Genomic DNA, 22,905 nt, shown 5'->3' on the forward strand with positions numbered 1-22,905 from the left:
AACATACACAGTCATCCTGCCGGTGAGACCTCCCTGGGGAAGCGTTTGCATTGCTGCCCTTTTTGCCAAGACCCTCCCCAGCGTGATATGACCTTCGACTGCCTTCCTTAGATGAACTGATCTTGGATCCAGGTTAATGGTGAGATAACTTGTTTTTAATTATAGTTTTAAGACCAGGCAGACACGGGCTCTCGTGCTTAGTCTGATTTCATTAATGTTTTAGCAATTCATTATTGTAAACAGAATCCTAAGGACTGTAGACTGGGGGCGTGGAAACCCCACCACAACACAGCACCTAGAACGCACGTGTGTGACATCTCGAGTGACGCACATTCGGAACAGATTGTGTGGATGTGAAGATGTCAGGGAGTCTGCCGTACCTGTGCGTACACTAGCTGGGGCTGGACTTGATCTGCTTTTAGCTTTTGCCAGCTTTTTAGGGAGTCTGAAGACCTAGTTTAGCAGTTTCATTCTTTTGTCTCAACTCACCACATAGAAATTTCTTGCTCTTGAGAATACCTCTGTTGCCACTAAGTGTGAGGACGACGTTGGTTCCTGGGTCCCACCTGACTAGCGTGATGAGTCACGTGACACAAGGAGGATAACGGGCCTGTGTTCTTGGGCTTTTGGTTTCCGTCAAGCTTCATGACCTGCAGGAAGTAAAACCAGGTCTGCCTCATGCTCTGCACACCCCTTCCCTCCCCAGCAACCCTCGTTGGGAGCGTGTGAAGGATGGTCCTGAGTGCAGGCTGCAGGTGCCAGGTGGTGATCGGCACACACGTGTCAGATGGGCAGGTGTGTTTGTCACGCACGGACCTGCATGGCAGGCACCTGCCCCGTGCCCATGTGTCCCTGCCTGCTGCCATCTGAGAGGATGTACCCTCGTCCTACAACACCTGGCCCTTGGTGTGCCCAGTCTGCGAGGCCAGAGCTCTCTAGGGGTCAGTGTTGGGTAAGCGCACGGCAGGTGGCCCCCTGGCCGAGAGCCTCAGGACCCTGCTGTCTGGGGTTTGGGGGCTGAGTGTGGCACAGCACCACTTTCATGCCCTTTGGAAGGCCTGGCTCTTGCGACCTGGCCCCCTCACCAGCTCAATGGCAGTTTCATGGCACAGCGTCCCTGCTGCCCCCAGACGGTCAGAAATCCAACCCGAATCATATCATTATCCTCGTCTTTGTCAGCACTGGAGACATGGGGAGGTTTCGTTCCTCAGAACTGCTGCACGATATGTCTTCCAAAATAAATGTGGTTTATTTCAAACAGCGGCACTCAAAATCAAGGCTCCTCAGGAAATCCAGTATTAACCCCTTCCGAGCTTTCGCCATCCTTGTCAGATGGGCAAAACATGTTGTTTAGCATCTCAGCACAAGACTGGAGAGAAGATCGGGCAGTTTGTGCATAATTATTTAGCAGTCTTTAAAACTAGGGGAGGAATTTGTTTTCTAATTAAGCTGCTGTGTCTGGAAGTAAATTATAGTGAACCTTCCTCGAGCGACCCCCCAGTTTCTAATTATCTACTCTAACCTAGCAGCCTGATGAATAAGCTGTTGCTGCTGCAGTACATATTTATATTCCGAATCCTTTGAGAGAGTGGCAATAAGATCCATGCCTGGAAATTAAGGGACATTTTTCAGCCCTGAAACAAAGTAATGCAACGCTTAAACAGTGCTAGAAATATTAGGGTTTTCAGAAAGCTCTGGGGAACCTGAGAGATGTGAACCTGTTCCACGAGGCTGCTAGTTAGTATTCTGATCACTGGAGGCTCAGAGCGTACCCAGAACTTACTCGTGATTAACATTGATTGTGTACACAGCATATTTTAAACCGCTAACAATCCAGTGTCGTGAATAAGTGAGTCTCCGTGTGCTGCTGCTTCCGAGGCTCCGGTAGCACGGCCGCCCCTGTGTGGCCCGGGGACAGCAGGCGCGGGGCTGCAGCCCCGCAGCCCTGGAGCTTGGGTTTGACTCTGGCTCTGAAACCTTCAGCGTTGTGTTAGCTGATCTCTGGTTCCCATCTGTGGGACCTTCTGTCTCATCCGAGCCTGGGGATGCAGTGCAGAAAATGTAAGGAGACCTGGGAGCTGCTGCTTGAGAGCACGTGGCTATCTGCTTCCTGGGGAATGATAGTGACCGTAGGAAGCATTTACTGAGCCCCCATGGTGCCAGGCACCGTGCTGAGGTCTTTACAAACATTACCTCTTAGTCCTCCCTGGAGCCCTTCAAGGGTGGGTGCTCTTGTTATCTACCTTTTAAAAGATGGGGAAACTGAGGCACCCAGCAAGCACAGGGCCTGCCAAGCACCACACCGTTAGGACAAGCTGGGACAGGGATTTGCTGGCAGCCTCCCTGGAGCCTGCATCTCCTTCCCCTCGGCATGGGCTGTGTGAACGGAGCACAGGCTCCTCAACAGGAGCCCAGACCTCTAGAAGGTCTGCACAGGGTTGCGGGGGCGGCACTCATCTCAGAGGCACAGCGGCTGTGATAAGAATTCACTTCATCGAGGGAAGTCATACACATGGATTATGTTTGAAAGGAAAACTATCAAAAGATCCCAGTCTTGATTCAAAAAGTACCTTTCTTTCCAACATAAATATACAATATTGGCTGGTGAAGGTGAAAATCAGTAATTCATTAACGTCTGCCAGTCACTGCTGGGATGAGTAACGAGGCACTAGATGCTGATTTAGAAACGAAGAGGTAGAAGTAAAACCCGAGAGATCGCCGAGCGAGGGGGATGTGAGTGATTGGCGGAAATGGGGGACCGCCACCACCTAGCAGAAGAGCACCCCTGCCTACGCGAGCACAGCCTCCTCAGTGTTCCCGTGCGCGCCACGCCAGGGCGCACGGTGCTGCACGGGGGTCCTTATGCCCGGGCGCCTCTCATTAAGGTCCCCCCGTGGGCAGAGGGAAGACGGGCACCGGGTCCCCTTCATGTTCGATGTGCACCCCAGCAAGGCCTCCTTAGCTCATCCGGATTGGTAGGCGTGGAGGAGGCTCGGTTCTGAGATGAAATTGCAGACGTGCAGCCAAGGGGAAATGTGAGAGGTTCAGAGGCCACCCGAGGGAACCTGCACACAGCACGGAGATCTTCCATTTCCTTCACAGTGGTACCCAAACCCTGGTCTTTGTCATCAAAACAAAGGCCTGCGCAGCAGAGCACGGAGCTGTAACATCTGTGGCACTTGCTCCACCTCCTCACCGCTTGGCACCTCCTAGCATCCTAAAGAAAATATGGGCCGGGTGCAGTGGCTCACGCCTGTAATCCCAACACTTTGGGAGGCTGAGGCTGGCGGATCGCGAGGTCAAGAGATCAAGATTATCCTGGCCAACATGGTGAAACCCCGTCTCTACTAAAAATACAAAAATTAGCTGGGCATGGTGGCGCGTGCCTGTAGTCCCAGCTACTCAGGAGGCTGAGGCAGGAGAATCGCTTGATCCCGGGAAGCGGAGGTTGCAGTGAATGAGTCGAGATCATGCTACTGCACTCCAGCCTGGCGACAGAGTGAGATTCCATCTCAAAAAAAAAAAAAAAAAAAAGAAAAAAGAAGAAAAAAGAAAATGCATGTGTCTGGATATCTCTAAAGGAAGCCCTCACTCTGCGGAGATGCAGGAGCACAGGTTGATTGGAGGGCAGCTTCCGTTCGTTGAAGGCAGGCTCCCAGGCGCAGAGTGAGGAAGAGGCCGCAGTGAGGCTGAGCATGTGCCTGGCCAGTGCCCCTTGGCTATCCTTTCTGGTGTTGGCCTTTGCTCTTGTGTAGGTGTAGTCTCAGATGGGTCAGTACCTATGGGGGCACACGTCACTGCAGCCACATAACCGGGATGAGGCTCAGCCCCCGTCGATGCCTCTTTTCTAGACGCGTCATAGTTCAGCAGGTGCACCTCCCTCTGTCCAGTCTGCCGTTTCTCCTTAGTCTTCCCTGAGAGTCTGTTGCTCCGGCTCCATTGCCCGCACGGCCCTTTGGTTCCTCACACAGCCCCTGGTTCTGGTGAGGTGCCTCCTTGGATCTGTTTATCCTGCAGGGCTCAGCGCCCTGCCGTCGTTCTGTGCGCGTGGCTGCAGACTTGGAATCGGTGATAAAGCCATGTGGTGTGAGGCGTCAGCATAACCAGGGGACCCCGGGTGTGTGGCAGCTTTTCCGGTGCTCGTCACAGCTGCCCGGCGAGCAGCCTCTGAAGCCATCTCCATCTAAACTTCTGGAAACCGAGGCACGGGAGGTGGAGGAACTTGCTCAGGGTCACAGAGAGTCACATGAGGGTCCCTTGTTGGTGGCGGAGCCTGTGTCCACCCCCGCCCGCCACTGCTGGCTTCTCAGTTTGCTCCTCCGTGCTGCACAGCCCCCTCTATCGGAGCCTGGTCACTGTGTCCTGTGGCCCTTCAGAGAAAGGCCTCCGTGTTCTGATGTGCGTGTGTTGTCTTCTGACCTCGAAGCCAGTACGTTGTGTGTGAGCGGCCAGCTCGTCAGCGGGGCCTTGGGTTCCAGGCTGGAACACACTTTCCGACCCTGCGTGTGTTTCTCAGCGCGTTTGTTCATTCACCGTTCGTTCAGCAAACGTCTGCTGCGGACTCGCTGTGTGCTAGGGCCTGTCTGAGGCTCTGGAGCCAAGTCCTTGCTTGTTAACTTACATCCTGATCAGGGGAAGAAACGCACATAAGAAGAGTGTGAATGTACCAGGAGAGCCATGTGATCGCACACAAGAGTGCCTGGATGCTTCTTTGATTGGACAGCCTGATGAGGCCCATGAAGAGGCAACACTGGAACTGAGACCACCTGGCCAGACGGGGAGCCCCACAGCCTCTGAGCCAGGCACGAGCTTGGGCTGTGTGGCAAGGGCCTTCTTTGAAAGAGGATTATGTAGCTTCAGTATTTAGAACTAACACCGCTAACCTGGCAGCACTTAATGGGTCTACAGGGGCCTATGTGAGTCTGACTCAGACCACTGCATCAGATGGGGAAACTGAGGCACTTAGGAGCTTGATGGCTACCTACATAGGACATTTTGCTCCATGAATCAGTGGTGTGACCTGCAGTGGCCGCGGAAGGAGCAGTGGCACAAGCCTGACTAGTGGCTCCGTTTGCAGAGGGGGTGGGGGCGACCGACGGCCAGCAGGAGGGCCGTGGTGTTCTCACCTGAGAAGGCGGGCGAGCACTCCTTTTGCTAGAAGAGGCTAAGAGATCTCTAAGATTATTTCCATGGATGATGACCCAAACAGATTTAGTGTGGCTGCGTGTATAGATAGCTGCTGTGTCTTATAGCTGTTTCTGGAGACCAGAATGTGCCTCCCCGAAATATGAAGGATTGTTGGGCTGAAGACAATTAAGAAGCAAGTGCAAGAGAGCTCCTTGCCTGCCCTCTGTTTCCCTAAAACAAGACATAGATCTACCGAGACAAAGACATCCTGTCCTGCGCCTGTCCCAGGGAGGACAGCAGCGAGCCCCGAAGACAGCTTCAGGCCCACGCGGAGGTGTTTTCTTCATTTTATAGATGAAGTGACTGAGTCTCAGAGAGGTTAACTCAGCTGCCCAAAGTTGCACAGCTAGGAGTGGCCAAGCCTGGAGGACAGAGCCGGGTCTGTGTGACGCCACCCGCAACTCTGCATCGGCTGGCGCGTGGAAGGATGTCCATCCCTTCACGTCCCTCTGCGTGTTTGTGAGTGCGGATTCTGAGGAAAGTGGCATGAGTTTTATGCATCAAGATGCCTGGTCTCAAAGGGCAGGTTCCATGTGGACCTGACAAAATGAGGGGGCGTGGACAACATGGGAGGAGAGACCAGTTATTGTGACCCAAGCCCCGGGTGCCCGGTGAGAGGAGGAGCGCTGACCTTCTGTGTGATGCATGCCCACCAGGAAAACCTCAGAGGATTATCCCAGAAATCAGGCAGAACCACACAAGGCTGCCTGTATTTGGAAACTGTCTTTCCTAGGGTGTTTTAACAAATTCACAGGAAGAGACGGAATTTACAACCAGGCTAGGAAGTGACTCTGGGATTTCAGCATCTTTTCAGAGACAGGAAGATCCAGATGAGCTCAGGACAGTCGGGGGAAGTTGGTGGCAATCTCTGTCAGAACCGTGGAGTGTTCGTGGAAGATACTTCCACGGCAAGAGAGCTCCACGCCCCATCCTGAAAGCTCACCCTCCTCCCCTCCCACCCTCTTTAGGCCAGATTTTTGCAGAGAAGCTCCCTGATGAGATGCAGCGTGCAGGTGAGAGGGGCGTCTGGAGACAGCCTGGAGGCGGCCAGTGTCTCCATAGGGAAGTGCTCCCCAACTCCGGCTCTGCTGGAGCCCATCCTCCTTCCCCTCATTTTAGGAGCTGCTTTTCTCGATGTGGCAGGCCTTTCAGCAGCTTCTCAGGAGACTCTGCTTGGAGGTGGCTTCTCCCATGTGACTCCTGCAACTGCCTCTCGGGAAAGGTCTGTCTGAAGGTCGGCCCTGACACCGGGAAGCCCACGGAAAATCTGTCTTGCAGGAGTGCTTCAAAAATAAACATGGGCTCAGATGTCTTTCTCATGGGCTTTGGAATCTGCCTGTTTAATAAAAAAGAATCTGCTTTTCATTATGTCATCAACATGTTGAATAAGAAAATGGGGAATTACCCCTCGCCTCGCTGTGGCCCCGTCTCTCCCTTTTAGTTTTTGTTTGCAGCCTCCAGAGTGGCCATTCCTGTCCATTGTTGTTGTTGACTGACTCCAGGAAGGGGCAATAATTTGTCGTTCTATAAGTCAGGTAAAAGGTGAATTATCTCCTGTAATATTAACTCTGCTTACTGTTAAGTCAGGGAAACTTCCTCCCGAGTTCAAACCTACATTTACTTCACAAGTAAAGATGAGCAGAAGTCTGTAGTAGGGGAGCCATTAATGCGGAAGGACAGGATCCAAAGAGACGGCGGCACTGTGCGTATGAACCATGTGATTTAGGAACCGAGCAGAGATTTTTAAAAATCGTTAAAAAAAACAAGCCGCCTCTGTGGTTTTTAAAAGACCAGTCAGCTTATGCAGAGGTGGAATTATGGAACTTTGTAGTTTCTAATGTCTCTCGGGTGCCATGTTCACGCCAAACCGTTTCCATAACCCTGAGCCAGTATATCTTCCTGGAGAAATTAACAACTGCTTCATTTAAGTCAATGTTTTTCAAATTTCAAGTCATGGTTGATTAGTGGCTATGAAACCAGTTAGGTGGGTCACAGCCAGCATTTTAAAAAAGAAGAAAATGCCATTGTTTTCCTAGTAAGATAAGTGTTCCATGGTCCTGTTGCTTGAACATGTATCTCTTTTTTGGTTTGCTTTTTTGTTTTTGTTGTTTGGAGGCACGGACACGGTACGAACCTGTGAATACGTATCTTTATATGTGGTTGTGTATGTGTGTTTGTCTGGTCACCAAAAATATTCCTAGGGCTCATGATCAAAAAAGTTCAAAAGCTTCTTATTTAAATGATCTCTACTCTTATGTTAGTTGGAGACCTAGACACGCTGACCACCTTAATTGCCTATACTTTAGTTACCATCAGTGTTGTGAATACTTAGTCATTTTCTAAGAACAACCTTGCTCCAAATCCCTGCTCTACCATCATCAGCCTTGTGCCATATTATGGTTTCCTATAATCTGTCCCATTTTTAATTAGGAATATTGCTTATACATATATCTTTTTTCTTTGATTTTTTCTTTTTTTAAATTTTCTTTTGCTTATACATATATCTTAACAGCCTCTTCTTGTTGAAGAATTAATTTTGACAAGTTTTTGCATTTTACTCTAAATTAAAAGCTCATTTCCCTTTTGACCACATGCATTAACCCTCAGAACTGAAGAAGGCCAGATTAACCGTACCGACTTACCCTTCTTGGGAGAATGAAGCAAACCTTTTATCATCAAGATATGTCACCCTTTATCTCTGGTAATGCCTTTTGCCTTAGAGTCCACGTTTTTATAGTATCATAGCTGAACAACTGTCTCTTGGTTAGTGTTTGCAGAATGCATCTTTTTTATCCATATGTATATAAGATAGATCCCTTTTTGGCAATATAGTTAGCTTTTATTTAGTTTTGTTTTTAAATAAAGACAGAACATTTTTGGTTTTAATTAAAGTATTTAGTTTGTTTACATTTAGTGTAGTAATTGACATATTTGGGTTTAAGTCTGCCTCCTATTTGCTTCATCCTTTTTTTTCCCTGTTGCTTTTTATTCTAGCCACACACACCCCCACCCCCACCCTTTTTTTTGGAGCGGGGAGGGGGAACGGAGTCTCACTCTTGTCGCCCAGGCTGGAGTGCAATAGCGCGATCTCAGCTCACTGCAACCTCCACCTCCCAGGTTCAAGTGATTCTACTGCCTCAGACTTCCAAGTAGCTGGGATTACAGGCACGCACCACCACACCCGGCTAATTTTTTGTATTTTTAGTAGAGACAGGGTTTCACCATGTTGGCCAGGCTGGTCTTGAACTCCTGACTTCAGGTGATCCGCCCACCTTGGCTTCCCAAAGTGCTGGGGTTACAGGCATGAGCCACTGTGCCTGGCCGAGCCCCTTTTTTTAACTTCTCTTTTTTCTCCTCCCTTACCATCTTTTGAGTTGATTTAGCAATTTCATTACACCTTTCTTCTCTTCTGTTGGCTTGTTAATTTTATATTCTTTACTATACTTTGAGCATCCTGTTTTTTCCATTAACTGCCAGATAGTATATGCCTTAGACTTTGCAGGCCATGTAAGGTCTCTGCCTCATATTCTTCCCATTGTTACAACTCTTTAAAAATGTAAAAACCATTCTTAGCCTGGGGGCCTTAAGAAAACACGCTTCTGGCTGGATGTGGTCCTTGGGCCATAGTTTTGCTGACCTGCTTTAGAAAGTATAACGTGCATCCTGCTAAAATCTAATCTAAGCCTGGCACAGTGGCTCATGCCTGTAATCTTAATGCTTTGGAAAGCTGAGGCAGGAGGATCACTTGAGGCCAGGAGTTCAAGACCAGCCTGGGCAATATGATAAGATCCTATCTCTACCAAAAAAAAAAAGTTAGGCATGATGGTGTGCACCTGTAGTCTCAATACTTTGGGAGGCTGAGGCACGAGAATTGCTTGAGACCAAGAGTTCAAGACCAGCCTGAGCAACATAACAAGACCCCAGCTCTACAGAAAAAATTAAAATCAACTGGGCCTGGTGACATGCCCCTGTAGTCCCAGCTGCTTGGGAGGCTGAGGTGGGAGGATCACTTGAGTCCCGTGGTTGTGACGGCAGTGGCTTGTGATGCACCACTGCGCTCCAGCTTGGGTGACAGAGCAAGACCCCTTCTGCTAAAAGAAACAAAAACAGAGTACCCTTTAGTACAGATCTGCTGGTAAAAAGTTCTCATTTTTATTTGTTTGAAAATGCCATCATTTCTCCTTTGTTTTCATGTTTTCAAATCAACATTATTGAGGTTCATTCAATAAAATATACCCACTTGAACTGTACAATTGATGAGTTTGACAGACCACTGTGCCCGTGGAGCCACACCACAGTCAGGGTATATCCCGTGTGTCCCCTTGTACCTGTCCCAGTTAATCCCTTTCCTTATCCCTTAAGCCCAGGCAACCATTGATCTGGGTTTTCTCATTATACATTAGATTTGACGTTTCCAGAACTTTCTGTAAACAGAATGATAAAGTATGTGCTCTTTTCTCTCTCTTCCTTGGCTGAGAATCATGCCTTCGAGATGTCTCCTTGTTGGGAGTCTCCGTCGTGTATTCCTGTTCATTGTAACAGCCCATCATCCTGTGTGTCACAGGGTGTTTCACCTGTTGATGCACGTTTGAATTGTTTCCGTCCTGACTGTTACGAACAAAGCTGCTATAAATATTCATTTCTCCTGGGTAAATACCTGAGAGTGAATTACTTGGTCATATGGTAGGTGTACATTTAACTTTTTAAGAAATTGTCCAACTGTTTTCCAAAGTGGTTTACTGACCTGAGTTCCTGCCAGTAACAACAGCGTGCCAGTCATGGCGCATCCATGTCGACACTTGGCATTCTGCCTTTTCGGGGTTTTTTTAATTTTATTTTTTGAGATGGCGTCTCACTTTGTTGTCCAGGCTGCAGTGCAATGGCACAGTCTTGGCTCACTGCAACCTCCACCTCCCGGGTTCCAGCAATTCTCGTGCCTTAGCCTCTTGAGTAACTGGGATTACAGGCTCGCACCACCACGCCTGGCTAATTTTTTGTATTTTTAGTAGAGATGGGGTTTCACCATGTTGCCCAGGCTGATCTCGAACTCCTGACTTCAAGTGATCCACCCACCTCGGCCACCCAAGTGCTGGGATTACAGGCGTGAGCCACCATGTCCGGCCATCTTACCGAAGTATAACACAATATCATTATTATTTTAATTTGCGTTTGCCTAATGATGCCAGAGCAGCGTTTCCTATGCTGCTATTGGCCATTAATTTATATTCTTTAATAAAATGGATGTTCAAGTCTCTTGCCAATTTTCAAATTGTGGTGTTTGTCTTCAAGAGCCTTCATGTGTTTTGGACACAAGTCTTTGTCCTATCTATATATTGTGAACATTTTTGCTAAGTCTGTGGCTTGTGTTTTTATTTTTAAAACAGTCTAGGCCAGGTGTGGTGGCTCACGTCTGTAATCCCAGCACTTTGGGAAGTCGAGGCGGGCAGATCACGAGGTCAGGAGATCGAGACCATCCTCGCTAACACAGTGAAACCCCGTCTCTAGTAAAAATACAAAAATTAGCTGGGTGTGGTGTCATGCGCCTGTAATCCCAGCTACTCGGGAGGCAGAGGCAGGAGAATCGCTTGAACCTGGGAGGCAGACGTTGAGTCCATCTAGCAGTGAGCTGAGATCGTGCCACTGCACTCCAACCTGGGCAACAGAGCAAGACTCCATCTCAAAAAATAAATAAATAAACAAAACAGTCTTTTGAAGAACAGAAGTTTTTCATTTGGATGAAGTCCGATTTCATCATTTATTTATTTTATAATTTGTACTTTCTGTGTCGTACCTAAGAAATCTTTGCCAACCCTAGGGTTGTGAAGATTTTCTATTTTTTTCTAAAACTTTTAGTTTTAACTTTCATGTTTATGATGAACTTAATGAACTATGATTAACTTTTAAGTCTGCGATCCGTTTCAAGTTGTTTTTTAATATAGTTTGCAATAAGGGTCAAGGATCATTGTTTTCCATATAGATACCAAATTGTTCCAGCACTGTTTGTGGAAGAGGCTATCTTTTTGTCATTAAATTTCCTTGGTGCCTTTGACAACAATCATTTGACTATAACTGTATAGTTCTATTCTATTCTATTGATCTGTGTGTCTATCTTTATTGGCATAAGGATGGGAATACCACATTACCTTGATCACTGTAGCTTTATTGTAAGTCTCTAGTTTTGTTTTGTTTTGGTTTGGTTTGGTTTGGTTTGGTTTTGTCAAAATGGTTTTGGCTACTCTAGATCCTTGCATTTCATATGAATTTAAAAATAAGTTTATCAGTTCTAATGAGAAGGCTGCTGAGATTTTGATTGGAATTACATTAAATCTAGATCAATTTGAGGAGAATTACCATCCTAGTAATATGGAGTCTTCTGACCCATGAACATACTGGCTTCATATTCCATAATCATCACATACTGATTTAGTTGTCTTGGTGCCTTGGAGCTTTATCTGTACATATCTTGCGAATATTTTGTTAAATTAATGTCAGCTTAAAAATTATTTAATACAGCATATAGAAATGTAATTGATTTTTGCATAGTGACCTCATTTCCTCTAACTTTGCTACATTCACTTGTTGGCTCTGGGAGCTGTTTGAAAGGTTTCTTAAGATCCTCTATGTGTGTAATTATGTCATCTGAAAATACATACAGTTTGACTTCTTTATTTCCAATGTTTATGTCTTTAATTTCTTTTTCTTGCTTTGTTGCACTGCGTAATGTCTCCAGTATAATGTTAAATGGAAGTAATACAGCTGGGTGTTGAAGCCCTGATCTGAGTCAAGGATCAATGACAGGGAAACATTTTATCTTAATCTACTAAGTGTAATATGTGCTGTGAATTTTTCATAGATACCCATTATCAGGTTGAGGAAGTGCGCTTCTAGACCTAGTTTTCCGAGAGTTTTTCTCATGAGTTGTTGTTGGAATTCGTCAGCAGCTTCCTCTGTGTCTGTGGAGGGGATTGTACAGCTGTTCACCCCGTTAAGATGGTGCATCACATGAATGATGTTCAGATGTTAAACAGTCTTGCATCCCTGTGGTAAACCCCAGTTGGTCATGGTATATTACCCTTTGATATATTGCGGGATTTTACTTGCATTTCATTGAAGATCGTCTCACGTGTGTTCTTCTCTACCTGTGGGACACAGCCACGCCCTCTCCAACAAGGCCTAAACCTCACTCTACCCACGGGACACAGCTACATCCTCTCCAACAAGGCCTAAACCTCACTCCACCCACGGGACACAGCCACGTCCTCTCCAACAAGGCCTAAACCTCACTCCACTCATGGGACACAGCCACGCCCTCTCCAACAAGGCCTAAACCTCACTCTACCCACGGGAAACAGCCACGTCCTCTCCAACAAAGCCTAAACCTCACTCCACCCATGGGACAGAGCCACGCCCTCTCCAACAAGGCCTAAACCTCAGTCCACCCGTGGGACACAACGACACCCTCTCCAACAAGGCCTAAACCTCACTCTACCCATGGGACACAGCCACAGCCTCTCCAACAAGGCCTCAACCTCACTCTACCCACGGGACACAGCCACACCCTCTCCAACAAGGCCTAAACCTCACTCTACCCAAGGGACACAGCCCCTCTCCAACAAGGCCTAAACCTTACTCTACCCGTGGGACACAGCCACACCCTCTCCAACAAGGCCTAAACCTCACTCCACCCGTGGGACACAGCCACACCCTCTCCAACAAGGCCTAAACCCCACTCTACCCACGGGACACAGCCACGCCCTCTCCAACAAGGCCTAAACCTCACTCCACCCACGGGACACAGCCACGCCCTCTCCAACAAGGCCTAAACCTCACTCTACCCAGGGGACACAGCCACACCCTCTCCAACAAGGCCTCAACCTCACTCCAACCGTGGGACACAGCCACAGCCTCTCCAACAAGGCCTCAACCTCACTCCACCCGTGGGACACAGCCACACCCTCTCCAACAAGGCCTCAACCTCACTCTACCCGTGGGACACAGCCACACCCTCTCCAACAAGGCCTAAACCTCACTCCACCCATGGGACACAGCCATGCCCTCTCCAGCAAGGCCTAAACCTCACTCTACCCACGGGACACAGCCAAGCCTTCTCCAACAAGGCCTCAACCTCAGCCCTGCCTGGGGCCTCCTCCAGGTGCTGGGATTACAGGCATGAGCCACTGTGCCCAGCCCTTGATTTCTTAATATATGAAATTTTTAATTTCCAGGTGTTAAAAAGAATAGCTTCTAGTTTTCTTCCAAAATTGTTCACTTTGTCCTTTAATTCCTTATACATATTAAGTAAGATGATTGTCAAGTCTGTGTCTGGCGGTTCCAGTATCCAAATCCTCTCTCTCTTTCTTGTCAGCTGCTTTTCTTGGTTTCAAACGTATATACAGTTTTCCAGTAATTACCTGTTTTGTTTTTTAATTGAATGCTACAAATTGAAAACAGAAATTGTACAGGTATTTGGGGTGATTTGAGGCTGTGAAGTCTGAATTGTTTTTAGTTTCTTTTTCCTCCTAGCACGCCTTTTAGAGTCTCAACTCAAAAACCGAGGCATTTCCCCAGATCTGCTTCTCCTTGGCAGTGCATCACCTCCTGCTGTTGTTCCCCAGCCCCGTGAGCCTGCCGTGATCTACTCAGCGTCCCTGCTGCTGGGTCCCGTTTTTGGAGTTGCCAGATGCTTCCAAGAGAGTTGGCCCCAAACGAAAGCTCAACCCCTGGCTTCCCCTCCTCAAGTCTTGGCCCCATAATTTCTCATAGCCTGGCCTGCCTTTCCTTGCTTCTGAAATATTCCCCAAACATACACACAGCCTTTCTAGCTGTTCTCCAGGCGAGAATGGTCTGAATCACCTCATCTGCCATTACCCGCAAGGGAGCCCATGCTGTCCTCAAAACCCTAAACCCGTGGGAACCACACCCCCCCAGATTTGTGCACGTGATTTGAAATCTGATGGACTCAGCTTTTAGATAATGCCCAGTGGCTGCACATGAGGGTCTGCAGGCACAGAGTTGGACCCACGTCCCCAGCCCTCCGTGTCCAGCTGGGACTCTATCCGGCTCTCTTGTTCCCTCCCGTTCCTGTCCCTCTGACCTCCAGACTATAGCACTGCAGCCCAGTTGACAGAGAGGCTGCTCCTCTGGCTTTAAATTGCAAACTATTCAGACCAATATCATATATTACAATTTGTAAACCATGGGTTTTATGCATGTTAAAATGGACTTTAATTATGATCACTCAGAGTCTGTAAATGGCTATAATATTGGGCACTGTGTAGTGAGAACATCAGGTAATGTTACAGAGCGCTGAATTGTACATCATTTTAAATAAAGAGAGGTTGGATGAGAGTATCACAGGAATGCACGTTTACTTGGTTCAGAGCAATATTAGCTTAAGAAAAAGTATTTTCACTGGTTTCACGAAAAGTTATCACCTGGTGCATTATTTCCTGATGTTCACTTCAGATTGTTTTCTTTCCCCAAAGAGTTGTATTTTGACGATGACCGATGTGTGTGTGCTTTATGCACAAGGTTTCAATGCGGTGATCATTGAGAAGCTGGATGAACTCATCACGCTTGTGCACGTGCTCAGATTGCTTTCAGTAACTCTCCTATTACTCCAGCCCCCACCATGGAGAACCACTGGTCTGAGATAGATATATATAGCTTTCCTCTTACTAGCAATCTAGCCATTATGCACTGACCTGGATTTTCAAAAGAATTATTTCAAAAAAGAAATTGCTCAGTTCACCTCCCCTGACCTTGGCATGGAACCTTTGTAAGTAATGAATTATTTGCAGCAAGTAAGTGAACCAGCCCAAGCTTCTCTACACCATCATTTTCATAGTAGTCATTTAAATTTCAATGCGTGTCCTTCTTTAATTGAATTTAATCTGAGATGATATACATTTTTAAAATAATACAGTTTTAACTGGGTACAGTGGCTTATGCCTGTAATCCCAGCAGTTTGGGAGGCCAAGGCAGGTGGATCACCTGAGCTCAGGAGTTTGAGACCAGCCTGGGCAACATGGTAAAACCCCATCTCTACCAAAAATACAAAAAATTAGCTAGGTATGGTGGCGTGTGCCTGTGGTCCCAGCTACTTGGGAGGCTGAGGCTGAGGTGGGAGGATCGCTTGAGGCTGGGAGGTGGAAGTTGCAGTGAGCTGAGATCGAGCCTGTGCACTCCATCGTGGGTGACAGAGTGAGACCTCATCTCAAAAAAATTTTTTTTTCATAAGACAGTTTTGAAATAGCTTCCCTTTTCAGGAAACTTGCTGTAGCCGCCTTCTTATTTAAAAAAAAAGGGGGAAAAAGTTTTGTTTTCCTTTAATACATAAATTGTATGTTTTCAGTGTAGATTATTAAGCACACATAAGCAAAAAGAATTAAAATCATCCATTTTCTCCAGCATGCCAGGATAGCCATTATTAACACTTTGTGTATACCCTTCCAGACTTTTGTCTAAGTGTATTCTTGGGTATTTTTTTGATTTTGTGCACAAAGATAATCTAGGGGAACGGCCACCGGAGTGTTACACGAGCTTCTTAGATGATGGAATTGGGGATGATTTGTATTATCTTGTTTTCTTTTTTATCATCATTTGAGTACTTTTAGTGAGTTTGTCCTATTTCTGGGAAACTGTAGTTTTTCATTTAACATTTTGTTTACATACGGCTTGACGATCATTCAGTGGGGATTCACCCATTGGCTCATCATATGTACGCGGCACCTGTTCTGTATTCGACGTTTCATGCTAAGCATCGTAACAGCAAGACGAAGAAAGAATGTAGTCCTCACTTTCAGAGGCTCCAAGCCTCAGCTTAGGCACAGCCTAGGCAAAGTGTCTCAGAGACATTCACAGCTCTCTGGGCAGGCATCAAAGCAGCAGCCGCCAGCGGGGGACCCCTGGGCTGGTGTGGGAGAGACCCCAGGGGAGTGTCCTGAGAGGAAGCCGGACTTGAGCCAAATGATAAAGGATCCATAGGTGTCCCCTAAGCCAAGAAGACAGGAGGAGGTCTGAGCAGAGCACACAGGATGTTTGAGAACGACAAGTCTGACATGGCTGGAAAGCGATGTATTCGGTGAAATAGAAAGATGGGGAGGAGCAGAAAATAGCACCAGGAAGGTAAACATGCTTGAGTTACTCAGCCTCCACCATGGCGGCCGCGTGGCTGTGCTGGGGAGCAGACACTAGGCAGTTAGGGGTGCACAAGGTTTGTTGGATGTAACACCTGGCAGAGGCCAGGACACAAGCTGGACCTGATGTACACCTGGTCCAGGCTCTGCTGGCCCCATAGAGAGAAAGCTGTCACTCCAACTCAGAGGTGGGCCAGCCTCTGCCGGCCCCGTGGAGAGAGAGCTGCCACTCCAACTCGGAGGTGGCCAGACTCTGTAGCTCCGCTGTGCTACAGGGCCACCCAGAACAGAGCAAGGCCTCATCTGAACACTGGCCCAGTCCCTGTGCATACCAGCTGGGGCTGTCCCTGCAGCACACTTTTTCCCGCCAAGGGCCCAGCCCGGTGTCCACAGGCAGCAGACAGCCATCGGCATCAGTGGGAGCAGCTGTTTTTTAAGTGGGGAAGTGACATGGCCCAGGCCTGTGGACTGTGGAGATCACACCATGTGCTTCACGAGCTGCCGGGAGCTGTGAGATTGATTTATGTCAAGGAAAGCAAGTCATTGTCCACGGGAATTTACCTAGCTACACAGAAAATTAACAGTGGAACAATGGCAGGTAATAAAAGAAAAAGAAAGTAAGGGACTAGTTGAGCACCAAAGAAACTTAGAGGAGGATCTCAGCTGTCGTCCTGTGCTGGACAGTCCATCACGTGCAGAGCATCTTCCCACCTGGCGAGGTGGCTTCCACTTGCCCCGTAAATGAGGGCTGGACAGTCCATCACGTGCAGAGCATCCTCCCGACTGGCAAAGTGGCTTCCACGGAGCGATTCTCGAGACCCGAGGGGCGTGGACACAGCTTCTACGCAGGCAGTCGGAGAGCCGCTGGGCTCTTGGCCCTCACTCCTCCAGCCAGAGGAGTTTTGCTTTCCTTTGTCCTACATAAGATTTTGTTTGAGTAGCTAAAAAGTAATGGAAAACCACTGCAATGATCAGTGGAGAACCTTGTAGGTTTGGGGGCCCAGCTGTGTGTTAAGAGCCATCAGCCTGTGTAGTGTGAGCCAGAGCAGAAGGGCCTGGCCTGAGAATGCTCTCTGGATGCCTGGCGGGCCTGACTGCAGGGTGCTGCAGAGGAGGTGGGAAGAGGCATCTGTGGGAGGCCTGGCTGGCTCCAGAGCAGGACCTGAGAGCAGCTGAGGGCTTGGGGCCTCCGGGGTTTCGAGCCTCAGTGAAAAGCGAATCCACAGGGACTCTTGGAGTGGGGACCAGCAGTGGAGAAGATGATGGCATTGCACTTGATTTTACACACGTTACACTTGAGCTGTGATGCCAGGCAAGCCGAGGGTGAAGGGAAGCGCCTTGTCGTGAGACCTGGAAGGAGCAGGGCTGCTGCTGGAGCAGATCCCGGGGTGTGAAAAGAGCTGGCGATGCAGTGCTCCCAGAGGTCACTAAGGGAGGAGCCGGGTGCTGGGGGAGAGACAGTCAGGATTTGCAGATTCAGCAAATGAAGAAAGGCAAGGCTGGGCGGCCATTGGAGTGAGGGGGCTTGGGAGGAGGTGGCCTGGAAGGGCGGTGAGGACAGAAACCAGCTTTCGCATGGCAGGTAAGAGGAGCCCACAGGGGCCAAGGAGAGCTTAGCCAGTGCCAGCTTCAGGGCCACATGGGTTTTCCCCAGGGTAGACAGGCATAAGGCCCCAGCGGCCACTGCGTGTTGAGCCCCAGCAGCCAGCGGTCTCCCCGGCCCATCCCTGGTCCTCCCGTCCCTGCGAGGTGGCTGCAGGGTCTGGGTCTGGTTTCCGCCACTTGTCTCTAGTGGAAGACACACCCTCATAGAGCCTCAGTTTCTCCATCTGAAAAGCAAGTGAACATAAGACCTGCCTGGCGTGGGCACTGGGAAGGAAGTCTTGGTGGACTTGGCAGGTGGGTGACTTGGGGGCCTAGGTCTACCGAGCCGCACAGCAGGAGGCATGGCATGAGTGCCCAGCTGGCAGCGGTGGTGGAGGGAGTGTAAATGTTCACGCTGAAGAAAATCCAAGCCCTGAGAGGCTGGGCAGCCAGTCCACAGTCACAGAGCCAGTCTCTGGCCAAATTCAAGCCCCCGTCCGTCTGGCTCCCAAGTTTAGGCCTGGAAGTGAAGGAAAAGGAAGGTTGGGGGGTCTGCAGGGGAGACATCCTGATGACCTCACAGCCCCTTGTCCTTGTCCTTGTCCTCTGCATGGATGGGGCCAGGGACAGCAGTGAGGCGGCCACTCCATGGCGAGGGGATCGTGTTTTGCGTCTCCTGAGTGCAGACGGAGCTGAAGGCGCCCCCGAGAATCCAGGTGAGAGCAGGAACCTGGAGAGACTGGGAGGCGAGTACCTGCCAGGTGGGCACCTGTGAGTAAACCAGGGAGGGACAGGGCCCCAAGGAGTGGGTGGCACCTCGTGCTGGAAGTGGGGAGCAGGCAGAGTGATGGGGCAGATGACAGGGAGTCGGGCAGGTCCGGGAGAGGGGATGGGGGAGGGAGCACCCTTGGGAGAGTGACTGTGATGGGCTGTGATCCCTCAGGCAGCTGGTGGAGAATCAAAGGCGAGGGCTGGAGACACAGCAGCTCTTGTTGAGTGACAAGTTCCCAGCAGAGGGTGGTGGTGGGGACAGCCAGGGGTGTCAGGGAAGAAGAAGGGGCCTTAGGGGAAGGGCACCTGCTTGGCATTTCGGAGCTGGCCTGGCACTCTACGGTGGTTGCACAAACGGGGTGTGGATGCTGAAGTTCTGCCAGCATCTAGCAGGGCCGAGGTCATCATGATGGCCTGGATGTTGCAGTAAGGAAGATAAATCCTGGCAAGAAACCAAACGCCGCAGGTGAACCCGGAAGTGTGGGAGAAGGTGGAGATAAACCCTCCTGCCGACGGTAGTGAAGGAGAGTTTGAGGAGGCTCGGGCCCTGTTGGGGGGCCACCCCTGGCATCTAGCACATCTGTTGTCGGAGTGTCATCTGTTTTATTTTAGTCGCCATTTTGCATCAGGGTCAGCTGTGTTGACTCAGCAGAGAAACGGGTACCACGAGTCACCCAGCCATAGCACGGCTGGGACCAGCGCTTGAGTTTTCTTGTCTCCCAATTCAGGAATCTTTTCCTGAACTGTAGCTTTTTACAGTTTTCACATAGAAGTCCTTGATTAACACTCTGGGTTCAAATTTTAAAAGAGCCACCTTGATCATTAACCCTTTGAGGGTTCAGAGAAACTTCTAGAATGAAACATGGTCTGACATGGACAACCCACACCACTAGGCTTCTTCTGTGGTCCCCTCGTGATCTCAGTGGCCTCCCGAGTCGGGCGGGACTCAGCATTGGTTAGGATCAGGTACAGAAAGGAAACCAGAAACAAATCGTTTTCTGCAAGGATTTAATTTTATGTGACGTGAAAAGTGAGGGATGCTGGACTCGGTTCCACGTTGTCACCCCCGGTAGGACCAGGCCTGCTGGATCAAGAAGCCTCATCAGCTTTTGCTCACTGGATGGTTGGTTCATCGACTTGAATGATTTCTGGGTCTGTCTGAAGTCGGCTGGGCAGATGGCTCTGTCTGGTTTCACGATGAGCTTAGGGAAGAGACCAGTGGGATTTTCAGGACCGTGTTGGGAGAGTCTAGCTTTGCATTTATCTACTGGTGATCATCACAAGATACCAATTTGTAAAAACACAACTAAGTACACACTGGTCCTATCTGGCCTCTGTTTATCTTGATGGCTTGGCCATCCAGTGACAGTGCTGGGGTGTGGGACCTCATGGGAAGCTCTTTGCTGCTCAGAATGCAGCTTTCTGTTAACCAGCGGTCACAGACTCGGGAACAGCAGGGGCTCTATGAGCGTCACTCGATTCAGGATATGTGGACTCACATTAGGGATGCGTTTAGTCCTGGTTTGCAAACAGCCTGCGGGCAAATGGTCTGTCTGTGCTTGTGATGGTCCCTGCACTTCTTCCGAAATACAGTCCTGGCCCCCCCCGACCCCAGCTGCCCGAGCTGTGCTGCACCCGTAGGCTCCCTCCCCAGCATCACCAGGGCCGAGGATGAGGAGATGTGGAGCCAGGGTTTCGGCAGTTACTGCACTCATTGCAGTAAATGTTGATGATATAAAGTCAAGGAAGAGTATCCCCATGATCGCATTTTGAGATTTTTCCTCCAATTGTCTCTCCTTGCACATGTTTGATGTAATCGTGACTATAGAGTATTTGTCTTGCTTCTTCTTTACTTAATGTTTTAAAGCATTGTCCCATATTATTGAAATATTCAGAACAATTTAATTGCTTGTAGCTGCTGCGTCATGGTTGTTGCGTGGTTTGTTTAATCATTTCTCTCTCATTGGTTTCGGAGTAAATTTCGGGCTTTCTGCGATGGCAGATGACACAGCACCACACACCCTGCATCCCATTTCCCCATCCTGCTTCCGGTTTAGGCTTGGTTGGTTCCTGGAAGTTGATGTACTGAGCTGCGTAGATTTTTCTGACTTTTACATGTGGTAAAGAAGGTAGTGCCAGCGCACACTCGTACAGGATAGAAGTGTCTTTGTTTAGGGCAGGGACAGACACATCCAGCTGCCTTAGAACGGGGCCTCCGCACGCCAGAAAGACCAGCTGTGTAAGGTAGAGTGTAGATTTTGAGTGATGGAGTATCAGTCGCTCAATCGGTCTTGTCTGTGTGACTCTGAACACACAGGCTCCGGGCACTTCCCGGGCTGGCAGTGCTCCAGGCATGTTGTTACAGTCGTGCTGGGAGGGTAACATGTCTGAACCCCATGGAGCGAGGACCTGAGCTCTGCAGTTGGTGTTGGGCCTCACCCTGCCCTGGGCGCCTCTCTTCCTGAGGCTTGGGGACAGTCCTCTGCCCTCGTAGTTTGACTAACCCCAGATATGCTGAGAGAGAAGAGAGAACCCGTGACAGGATGCTGAAGATCAGCACCTCCCCTATCCTCCTTCCTTGCACACTCGGGCCACTTGTGTGTTTACTGATCCTAGACCACAGAGCTTCGGCGTGTGGCCTGGGTGCTCTCCGTCCTCTGCACGGCTTTGGTAAGGAGGGCAGGCGGCGCTCGGTGACAGTCTTGCAGCTTGAAAGAGGCGGTGTTTTTGCGGAACATTGTTATTGACGATCTTGTCAATCATTTCATTAAAAAGGTTTTCAGCATATGTGTTTCTCATCTGCAGATGTGGGACCCAAGACACAAGTGTGTTGGGGCTCCATGTCCACCCTAGGATGCCCCCCGTGCCCCTTCTCCGTGCTGTTTCCCAGGGCTGTGTCCCAGGCAGCCACCCGTGTTTGCACTGGCGCTTGAGGGCTGAGATGAGCAACCTGGTAAAATGAGTTCCTGGGTTGTTTGCTTGCATTTCATAAGGAAATGTCCTCTTTGGGAGGTGCGCCCCACGCTCACATACCTCTGTGGGGCCAAGCTCTGTCGCAGGTTGTTAGAGGGTGGGCGCCTTTGCTTTTCCTCACTCCCCTGCTCGGAGGTCCGAGGGCAGGCAGCCTGCCCATTCCTCCTGCGTGCAGTGGACATGCTTGTTCTGAAGCGAGAGCAGACTGGGGAGAAGGAAGAGGAGCTGAGACGAGTCTCTGCTGTCCTTGTGCCGTGTGTTTGCCTCCAGGCCCTGGTTTCTTTTAAATGGCGAGAATCCTTCATGATGCCCGCCCTCCGCCACCCACACAGCTAATGAAAGGTGCTTCTCAGTCATCCCCGTCCTGGCCAGCAGCCTGACTATAAAACCTTGATGTTGGGTAAACTGGTCTCCACTGTGGAGGTCAAAATTTTTCTTGAATTTAAAAATCTTTGTTTGAGACTTCTGGCATTGTTTGAGCAACAGTGCTGCTTTAGAATATTATACTAACTTCTCAATTTCTCCTTTTTCTTGTCCTATCACTGAACCTATTTTGAGGAAATAAGACGTTATTTTTTGTTCCTAAAGGAAAGAAAGAGCATGTGTTGAAGAATTATATTAAGAAGCTTGCTTAGGCTGGGCATGATGGCTCATGCCTGTAATCCCAACACTTTGGGAGGGTGAGGCGGGAGGATCCCTTGAGCCCAGGAGTTCAAGAGCAGCCTGGGCAACACAGTGGGACTCCACTACAACAATTTAAGAAAAGAAGTTCGCTGAATTCAGCTACCCTGTGTTACTGGAGCACAGCCTTTTTGAATATTATTCTTATGAAGACAGTGCCATCAGATGGTTCCTACAATGGGAATTGCTGATCAGCTAAATCTTATCGATAGCGGAATCACGCTCATGGCTCTGAACATGTGGCATTTGGTTTTCCATTCCAAGTTACTTCACTTAGAATAATGGCCTCCAGCTCCATCCAAGTTGCTGCAAAAGTCATGGTTCTGTCCTCACGGCTGAGGAGTAGTCCTTGGTGCCGCCTGCCCCATGTGAAAGGGCAGCAGCCTCATCCCCCCGCCCACTCTCTGTCGTATTTGTCTCTGCGTCATCTACCGTCACTTGCCATCTCTCATGTGTGCTTGTTTATTTGCCTGTTACCTGTCCTTCCCCCTAGACCCTTAGGACGGGGCCTGGGCGCGCGCACTGGCGATCCCCACATCCCTGTCGCAGGTATCAGCTGCGTGTTGAATAC

At 49.2% G+C, this 22,905-nt stretch overlaps 1 protein-coding gene across 3 annotated transcripts in view; it reads left to right on the forward strand.

Moving 5' to 3' along the window:
• The window catches only part of RPTOR (regulatory associated protein of MTOR complex 1), a 420,173-nt gene that overhangs the window by 252,431 nt on the left and 144,837 nt on the right, over positions 1-22,905 (forward strand). The gene's annotated exons all lie outside the window — the stretch shown is intronic.

This window comes from Pongo pygmaeus, chromosome 19 (genome assembly GCF_028885625.2).
Source record: "Pongo pygmaeus isolate AG05252 chromosome 19, NHGRI_mPonPyg2-v2.0_pri, whole genome shotgun sequence".
Taxonomy (NCBI): Eukaryota; Metazoa; Chordata; class Mammalia; order Primates; family Hominidae; genus Pongo; species Pongo pygmaeus.